Source organism: Urocitellus parryii, chromosome 4 (assembly GCF_045843805.1).
Source record: "Urocitellus parryii isolate mUroPar1 chromosome 4, mUroPar1.hap1, whole genome shotgun sequence".
Lineage (NCBI taxonomy): Eukaryota > Metazoa > Chordata > Mammalia > Rodentia > Sciuridae > Urocitellus > Urocitellus parryii.
The window spans coordinates 113290925-113301242 of NC_135534.1; the positions used below are offsets into that span (position 1 = coordinate 113290925).

General features: G+C 42.8%; 1 pseudogene; it reads left to right on the top strand.

Annotated features, from left to right (window-relative positions):
* The first annotated feature begins 6379 nt into the window (after nucleotides 1–6379).
* On the top strand, nucleotides 6380–6892 carry LOC113193829 (small ribosomal subunit protein eS1 pseudogene; annotated as a pseudogene).
* The last annotated feature ends 3426 nt before the right edge of the window (nucleotides 6893–10318 follow it).

Here is a 10318-nt window from a genome sequence, read left to right on the forward strand (position 1 = left end):
ATTGTCAAAGTCCAAATAAATTCGATCATTCCTTATAGCCAGATTTTGCAAATGGAATTCATGTGTCCTGAGGGAAGCATTCAACATGCCCCAGGGGTACAGAAAGCCACAGAAGAAAAATGGCTCATTTTCTAAAGAATCCTTTTTATTTGAAACTTTTAGGGGAAACTATAAGTAATTTAACAGATAAGTAATTTGCCAGATGTAAATTTATCACAAAATTTTAAGATAAAATATGAGACTTGGAAGGAATTTCATGCTAATGACAAACTACATCAGGTATGAGTCTGATACCTCAAGCTTCACAGAAGGTTCCCATTGCTGGAGGATAATTGATTCTGGAAAAATGATTCTGGAAAGTGAATCCACTTAAAATGATATTAAAAAATATTCCATAGTAATTACTAGGGGGAAAATGTGGGTTAGAATTTTATGCTGAAAACTAGACAAAAAGATATAAAAAAACAAACTGCTTACTTCAAAGAATCCTACTTTCCCACAAGGTTTAGATAAGATCCATGGATGAACCATTTGACAAGGCCAGTCATAGATTTATGACAGAGATTTCAGAGACAGAAGATTTATCTGTCTTACCAAAACTCCCACCCTCATAGCACACCCATGCATACATCTCCTGCCCCACTCTGCCTGCAATTTCCCCAGTATAATTAGACCATAATCTTCATTAGATCAACATTCAATATTTACCTTAGCATGAATATATAAACACTTTTCACAGCCAAGTCATGAGTGTATAATGATTATTTTCCTTTTCCTGCTAAATTTTCTTCCTATAGTTAAAAATCATTTTGGTTTTATTTATTTGTTTTGCTTTCTACGTATTTATCATTAATTTATTCCTAGAGTCTCCTCAGATTGAGCAATGCCTTCTCAACTATCTTAAAATGTTAAGATGCCTTAGATATTCTACCCATTCATTTTGTTGAAGAGGTCACATTTGGGTCTTCTTGCTGGTCCAGTCTGGACTGAAACTCCCTAGGCTGCTGCTAAGCTGTTAGCTTCCATTCTCTTTCGCCATCTATGAAGCTTTCCTTTTCCCTTATATGGAGTCTTTTTTTTTCCCCCTGGGAGTCATGTCTACCATCTTTATTTTTGGTGGAATATATCCTTTATAGTAGTTTCCTGAGGTGGAGCTCATAGAAGACAAAATGTGGAGACTGCCTTATTGAAAGATGCCTCCATTTTTCCCACCTCTCTACTTGAGTGAGAGTTTGGGTGAGTAGTGAATTCTGGCTTAGAAGTATCTCACCTTTTTCTATTTTCTGTCTCCAGTGTTGTTGTGGGAAGGCCTACTGCTATTCTGATTTCCTCTTATGAAACCCCTGCTTATTCCTTCTGGAATCTTCTCTTTATTACTAATATCAAAATAAAATTCATGATGATGCTTCTTCCTCTCCTCCTCCTCCTTCTTCTTTTTCTTCATTGTTTTTTTTTTGGGGGGGGGGCATTCAGTGAGCTTTATTAGTCTGGAAATTCATGTCTTTAAGACTGGGAAAAGTTTCTTGAATTGTGACTTTAATTATTCTTTTAACATCCATTTTCTCTATTCTGTTTTTAGAATTCCTATAACTTGGATGTTTTCTTGACACATCTTTAATTTTCTTTTTTCCCTCTCTCCTAACACTTCCCTTTATTTTCTGAGTAATTTTCTCAATTTATTTTTTAATTATCTAATAATTTTGAAAACTTTCTTCTAGCATACTTCATTTCCAAGAGCTCTTTTTATGTTCCCTGAGAATTTCTTTTTTAATATCATCCCATTCTTGAGTTTTAGATGCAACATCACATCTTCTAAGTATATGTTTTCTTCATACACAGTCTCTGTTTTCTCCAAGATTTTTGTCTTCTGCTGGTTTGGACTTTTGGTTTCAAGTTAGAAGCTTTTTTCAAATGTCTGGTGCTTCTTGGCCAACCACTTATGAACAGAGTACTAACAGGCATGTGGTGGTACTTCCCATAAGCAGGGTTTGTCACTTGTGGATTTCACTGTAGGATGATGTAGCTGGACCATTCCACTGGGAAACTCTTGATATCATTTGATAAAGTCATTTTATCAAATCTAATATCTGTCAAACTATCTAGTTTCCTGTTTGGAGAATATAAGTGTAGTTTGCGTTATTCAGAGTAAAAACACTGGCAGTTTCAACATTCAATGTGTAAAAATGCTAAAGTCCCCTATTTTCACATACCTCTAATTGTGCTTTTATCATGTGGTTTAGAAACTATCTGTTTTACCGTCTCTAGAGAACAGAGGTCTAGTTTTTGCTAGAGATGGAATCATGGAGAAGAGAGGATTTGAGGTCCACCTGATTTTTGAGCAAACTTTGAGCCAATGTTCTTGGTTTCTGTGCTCATTTTGCTGCTCCTTCTTCTAGAAGTCTCTTATCACCAATTCTTGAGTCTTGGGGTCTTCTGAAATATAATTTGGTCTGTTCATGTCTGAATTAGGACTTAACTTTCTCCTGCCTGCTTAGACAGTTTCCACTTATTAGTATGCTGTTTATTAAATGTGCTTTCTTGCCTCCAGACTTTTGTTGCTGTTGTCTCCTTTCCCATGTCTTTGTTTAGGTTTTTTTTTTAAGTTTCCTTTTGTTTTGTTTTAATGAGGTTTCAGGAAGTCAAAGTGTGTGTATAATTTGCCGTTTTAACCAGAAGTTCAAGCACTGGCTTGAACTTGAAGTCTACTGTTTTATACTGCCTCCCAAGAATCAGTTTCATATAATCATAATACTATCATAATGATAATTAACTATTAAGTTTTCATGATATGTCAGACACTATTTTAATCATATGAACACTTAGTCATACACTAGCTGTGGACACTGTAAAACCTTGGTGCCCCTTTTAGAGCCTTTCCCGACCCCAGGGAAGCCTGAGTGGAGATTTGTAGAACTACTTAATGGTAATGATATGGGGTTCAATTTTTTCCTTCAGTGCTGGGGGTTGAATTCAGGGCCTCCTGCATGCTAGGCAAGCACTCTGCTGCTGAGCTACACCCCCAGCCATGGCTCAAATTTTGACCTCACCTCTACCAGCTATCTAACTAACTTCTCTCTGCTGCAGTATCCACATCCTTAGTCAGATTTCCATTGCTGTGACAAGTACATGAGAAAAACAATGCGGGGGGAAAAAAGATTCATTTGGACTCATGGTTTCAGTCTATGGTGAGCTGCCTCCATTGTTTGGGCCTTAGGTGAGTTAAAACATTCTGGCAGAAGGACACAGTGGAGGAAAGCTGTCAGATGATGGCAGCCAGGAAGGAGGGAGGGGAAGAAGGGGGAGGGAGAAAGGTAGGGGCCAGGGCCAAGGCTAGCATGTAGTACTCAAGAGAATGACCCCAATGTCCTACTTCCTCCAGCCATGCCTCACTTGCCTACAGTTTCTACCCAGTAGTCCATTCAAATTATTAACCCATCACATAGATTAATCCACTGATGAAGTCAGAGCCCTCATGATCTGATCATTTCTCAGAAGCCCCACCTGTGGACAGTGCTGCACAGCCCTCAGCATATGAGCTTTGTAAGACATTCCAGGTCCAAATCATAAGAGCATCTGTGAAACGCAGTTACTAAATCTTATCTATCTGCCTTTCTGGGTTTTTGTGCAGACTACATGCTATAATCTATATTTGCACAATGTCAAGCAAATGATAAACATCCAGAAAGCAAAAAAATGCCTGAGGATAGAACAGAAGGACCCTCTCCACAAGAAATGCTGTATGTGTCCTGGGGTGAGTGTGACTTTGGCAACACTGCTATGGAGATAGACCTGAGGTGGGGGGAGAATGCTGACGTTCTAAAGCCCCAGGGAATACCCTGAGATGCCCAGACTTGCATAAGGTGTCCCAGCCCCATGATAATGATCTGACATTCTCTACATTTCTTCCTGGCTTTGCCTTTCTTCTTGGCTATACTCTTCTGTGTTCCAACCCCTCTGTTAATATCTTCCTGTCTCCAACTCTGTGCATATTTGCTAATTTAACCCACAGAGAGCCTTATAAGGACAGCATTTTATCTCCCTTTGCAAGGTGGTAAACTGAGGCACAGAAAGGAACCATCACACGATTTCACCAGGACTCCTAACAGGAGACTTGACCCTAGAGCTTGTGCTCTTCACCCAGCCTGGCCTCACTTTCTATTAGCCTCTTGCTCAACCATCTTTTGGCTCAACTTCTCTTCCATCACCAATTCTATGACTATTGTATTTTCATTCTCACTAGATGATCTTTCTTCTCCATGAATCCTTCTCAGGCACAAATATCCAGTGTCATTACTCAAACCTGTTTTTTGACAATGGCCAAACCCATTTTGGGCTCAGAAACCTAATGTGGAGAGATGGAGTCCTGATGATGCTGCAGAAAGTGCTCCTCTGAGTTCAGTTCCAAAACCTCTGCCCTGGAGCATGTGCCTTGTGCTATCTCCTGCAGAAAAAAATGGAGATATTCTTGCTCTGGGTCATACAGTGGTTACATGGGAGAGGCCTGATCTCCCTCTGCTTCCCTCATCCTGTTTCCACCATGAGTCAAGGCCTCAAAGCCTTCCCTTCATGTTTTGGTGTAAGATGCCCTGACTGCAGAGCCCTCCACCCTGCCACATCATCTATAATCATAGGTCCATCTATAACCTAGGTCCAACAAACACTTGCCTTGCTCTTACCTTAGATAACTTGCATCAGCCTATTTTCCCTCCAATTTGCATTCCACCACCCAGTCATTCTAGAAACAGATCCCATCTGTAGGGGAGCCCTGGCACATACCATCCACCTGTCTCCTAAACTTATATAACTGGCTCTGGGACCACTATCAGCCAGAATACCTGCCCTCTCTCTCAGTAACTGCTTTCTCCTGATTTAAGCCCCTCAGTCATTTCCAAGATATTCCCTTGTCCTTTAGCAGATTCATTATCTCTCTTTGTTAGGAATGAGACACTGAGGAGCCAGGGAGCTTTGTAGACATCATTTTAGTCATTCCCCACTTTTATTATTAAATCCCCATCTTTTATTATTAAAAACCTGAATCACAGAATGGTTTCTGGGGACCCCTATCACAAGTGCTATAAGGTCACACAGCCAGAACATACAGGAATTGGAATTTTCTTCACATCAAATTTCAGAGCAAGCAAGACTGGATAAAAAGATAGGGTCCCAGATAGCATTTAGAAAGGAAGCTTAGAATAAGGAGGCCCAGAGGTGCCCATAAAAGGTGGGATCAAAAAAAGGCATTGGAATCAAACCCATATTATCATTGGTGGACATTTTCAATTCACATAGTCTGAATTACAGAAGCGTGGTGGGGTAGAGCATCCTAGGCATTTGGGACTAGTGCCAGGCCTTACCTGACTCCTGTCAGAGCCACAGCCCTCCCTGCCCATCCCGACATGCCTGGCAGAGGATCTGGTGCCAAGAGGAATCAGCACAGGCCATCCTGACTGCTGGTTCCTGTCAGCGAGGCCCATCTGGCTGAGCTGCCGGCACAGCCACATGAGGCAGGGTCCCCACAGAGAAAATAGTGTGGCCTTCATAAGGTTGAACTTTCCTTTTTCTTCCTCTGGGACTCCAGGACCAGGATGAGGGAAAGGGGGCTTTGGGTTAGGAACCTGGCTTACATTTCAAACAGAGACTCTAATTGATTTGGACCTGAGCCTCTTTACTTCTCATTACTACCAAGAGCCGCTGAGTTCCTTTCATGTTCCAAGAGACCATGGCCTCCTGTCTCCAGCAAAGGCTTTGGCTTAACCCATTCCTGACCATCATCCATTGTCTGGCTTGAGTTTACTGAGTAGGAGTGGTGGTAGGAGTCCACGCAGCAGCATTAGGTAAGAAGAATTAGCCCTCAATCTGCTTCCCACTTTCAGGTTTGCTCCTTGCACATGGACATGCCCCTGCAGCCCTCTGGCCTGGATTCTTCTTGTAGTTCATGACCATCTTGTCCCTACAGCTAGACTAGACAGATGGATAGAGAAAGTTCACCTCCTAGACCGTTAGACTTGTAAGCTCTAAATATCCAATTATTTTCCTGTGTGTGATCTTGTGCAGGTTACTTAACTTCTATATACTGCATATTCTTTACCTAAAGAATATAAACATTTGGACGTTTTCCTTTTCATTTATATTCATTTCTTACTACAAAAGCAATAAATGCTTTTGGTAAAAATTTTTAAATATGTAAGTATAAAGAGATTATTATTGGGCTGGGGTTATGGATCAGTGGTAGGGCACTTGCCTAGCACATAACAGGCACTGGGTTTGATCCTCAGCACCACATAAAAATAAATAAATTAAATAAAGGTATTGTGTCTGTCTACAACTAAAAAAAAAAATTAAAAAGAGATTAGGGCCCTTTTGGCTCTCTGAGCAGCACCATGATGGTAGGCAAGAACAAGCACCCTACAAAAGGTGGCAAGAAGGGAGCCAAGAAGAAAGTGGTTGATCCATTTTCTAAGAAAGATTGGTATGATGTGAAAGCATCAGCAATGTTCAGTATAAGAAATATTGGAAAAACATTAGTCACAAGGACCCAAGGAACCAAAATTGCATCCGATGGCCTCAAGAGTTGGGTGTTTGAAGTGATTCTTGCTGATCTGCAGAATGATGAAGTTGAATTTAGGAAGTTCGAGCTAATTGCTGAGGATGTTCAGGGAAAAAACTGCCTGACCAACTTCCATGGCATGGATCTTACCATAACAAAATGTGTTCCATGGTCAAAAAATGGTAGATGATGATGGAAGCTCATGTTGATGTCAAGACTACCAATGGTTATTTGCTGTGTCTGTTCTGTGTTGGTTTTACTAAAAAATGCAATAATCAGATATGTAAGACCTCTTATGCTTGGCACCAACAAGTCTGCCAAATCCAGAAGAAGATGATGGAATAATCTTCATAATATAGAAAGTTAAAAAATATGTTTCAGAGATTAGCCCCAGCCCCTAATATCTCTCTCTCTCTCTCTCTCTCTCTCAAATAGGACTTATTATTAGTCACTATTGAAAATCTGAATTTTAGGGGGCTGGAGTGTGGCTCAGTGATAAAGCATTTGCCTGGCATATGTAAGGCACTGGGTTCGATCCTCAGCACCGCATATAAATAAATAAATAAAAAGATTTAAGGAATGCATAGAATTCCCTAAAAAGTACCATGACTTATTCATCTGTTTATCTGTTGATATACACATGGGTTGTTTCTGAGATCTCATTGTCACAAATAGTGCTGTAATGAACTTGCGTTGTAATAGATTCATCTCAGAGTGTCTGCCTTGCTCATGATCTACCCCAGGACAATACCTGTGATATTCCCCTGTCTTGGAGCTCTTTCCTCCTACAGCTTCCTTTAACTCATAGTCCAAATAGTCATTGGGTCATCCCATCCTGTTTCCAGAACTACCCTATTGTAGTGGGTCAGGGTGGCAGGCATCCCTCAAATGGGCCAGTGCAGAATCCTTTCCTGGGAATGGGAATCCAAAAGAGAGAATCCCTATTTTCCTTCTAGTTAGGAAGATGGGATGACAAGAACCTGAAAGATGTCAGAAAGCCCAAGAGAATGAAGCCCACACAGAAAGCAACAAAACAAAGGATGATCTCTTAATTTTATTTTTTGCACTGCTACAGATCAAGTTCAGGGACTGTGCATGCTAGGCAAGTACTCTACCACTGAGCTAAATCCTCCAGCCCAGAATCTCTTTTTTAAACCAAAGATCTGGACCATTTCTAAGGTCCCTCTGCTTCTAACATTCTGGGAGAGTAAATGTTCCCCACAGGCTTATCTGTTGCAGACTTGGTCTCCAGGAGCTGGCTGCACATTTGGAAGGTGGTGGAACCTTTAGGAGATGGAAACTAGTTGGAGGAACTAGGGGTGTGTCCTTGAAGGCTCTAATTTGTCCTGGCCCCTTCTTCCCCACCCCTTTGCTTCTGGTCACTATGAAGTGAGCAGCTCTGCTCCTCCACATGCTCCTGCCACAATGTTCTGCTGGTCAAAAGCTCAAAGCAATGAGGTCAAATGACCAATAGACCAAAATCTCAAAAACCATGAAAAATAAATCCTTTCTCCTTTTAAATTGATTTTCTCAGGTATTTTCTCACAGCAACAGAAGCTGACTAACACAAAGAGGAAATCAGAGAGTAAGCCCAGAGCTTTCTACCCATCATATTTCCTCCTTATGAATCCTTGGACTCTTGGAAGGCCAGGGGCCTCTGGGGAAGCCCTTTCTTCCATTCTTTTTACATGACTCTTGTAATCATGGAGATTGTCCAGCCTCTCCTCACTGAAATTGCATCTGTAATGTAAGAACTAACTTCTTTGAGAGGCATAATTTGTGAACTATCATCTGTCATTTATATTTCAATGTGGCTATCAGATTCTTTCATGAGAGCAGACTTTCCTAAAGGAAAGGAGATAAGGCAGGGGAACAATGGACACATTCAAATCAAGCACAAACATTTCTTAAATACCTCCACTTCTCCAGGTTCTGTGTAAAAGACCAGAAATTGAAAAATAAGCAGAATATCCTCCAAGCTTCTGAACCCTCACTTCATGGACTATTTTAGCCCCTGGATCACTGGCATCTCCCCATTTCCACTCCAGGGCTCATCTAACTCAACAGCATCCATGTGAGCCTGCAGTCCATCACCCTCCACCTGCTCCCTGCCTTCTACCTTCCTGGATACACTGAAGGGAAGAGTTCCCACTTCATAGGGCTCTCATAAGAATAAGTTAGTGTATCTCATTGTGCTTTGTAAACTATAAAGGATTGTTACTATTAACATCCAGGAAGAAAGGAAGTGCATGGAGCTCAGGGGAGGCAGGACTGAGGAGCATTGGATAATTGGGAAGGCAGACAAGGGCAGGCCAGGAGGACCCCACACTGAGTGACCTGTCATTGGGAAGAGATGCTGGGGGTGGGGCAGCCAGAAACTTTGGAAGGCAGAAAGCATTCAGATGTCCACGCTGGGAGTCAGACCCCCCAACCCCAACATTATTCATCTCCCTGGAGGGGGTAGCCTTAAGAGGTTTCTGTGACCAGCTCAGAGCAGTGACTTCCTGAGGCCTGGCAGCCTCCCCCATGGTGTATCTGTCTATCCATCCATTTCTCCCCAGACCTAGGAGCTGAGATTTGGCTTAGCAGGAGCCTGTCTCTATCCCCTTGCCTATTTCTCAGACTTCCTGAGATGGAGAGAGATAAATGAGGGGATGCTGGATCCTAGGAATATTGGTGGGGTTGGGGAGGGAGTATGGATTTGAGCTCTCCACTCTCCACCCTATACCAATACCTCAAGGGCCACAGCAGGGCAATCCAGGGCGAGACAGCTTGGGGATGCACTGCTCCCCCAAGGCGGGGCTGGGATATCAAAGTTGGAAGCGCGGGGGCATGTCAGCCTGGCTTTGTAAGCGGGGCTCCCATCAATGCTTGAAAGCCTTGCTCTACAAACCGCATTCGCTGCGCTCCCAACCTGCATTCCGGATTGGTCACGGCCTGGCCCCCAGCTGCATTCCTGGGCTAGAGGAGGCAAAGGGGCCTGGCCTCTTTGTTCTTCCCAAATCAGGGCTCAGAACCATGACAGGCTGATCACATTACCCAGCTGAGGTCAGCCTGGCAGGAATGACCCCCTCCTGCTCCTCCCCCACCTCACTGAGACAGGGCAGCCCATCCCACCCCACCCCACTCTCCTCACCTGTGTTGGATCCTTCCTAACAGCCTGTGCTGAGTTTTGTTGAGGAAGGAAAATCTCAAACCACAGCTTCAGGGTTTCTGTCCAAAGTCAAATGCTGGGAGAAATGCCCAGACCCAAGCTATTCCAGAGTTTGTCCAATTTCAGGCCATCTCCAAGGACTTGCAGCTGCTCTGGCATGGGCCCAACTGCCTTGCTTGCTGCCTGACCCCTTGGGATCCCCATGTATGCACCTAGATGGCATCTCAGGCCTGAGTTCAGTGTCAGAACAAGGCCAGCCTTCAGCATCCCCATGGATGAGATGCCCTTCTATCCTAAGCCACAGTTCAAACCCAAATGCCCTCTTGGCTTAGGAGTGACATCTCACCACCTGCTTCCTATGCCTGGTGACAGGAATGCAAGCTTGAAGTCTGACCTGCCTGGTATGATTCCCTGTTCTGCTACTTACTTGCTGTGTGACCTTGGATGGCTGATTTTACTTCACTTTTTCTGGGCCTCAGTTTCCTCATTTATAAAACTAGTATCAGCATGAAGATTTTAAGGTATTCTATTAAGTTTCCTGGGATGTTGTAGGTACACAACCAATGTTACTTTACTTGCTCTCTTCCCTTCCCCATGGAATGAGTGACCTCAGGCCA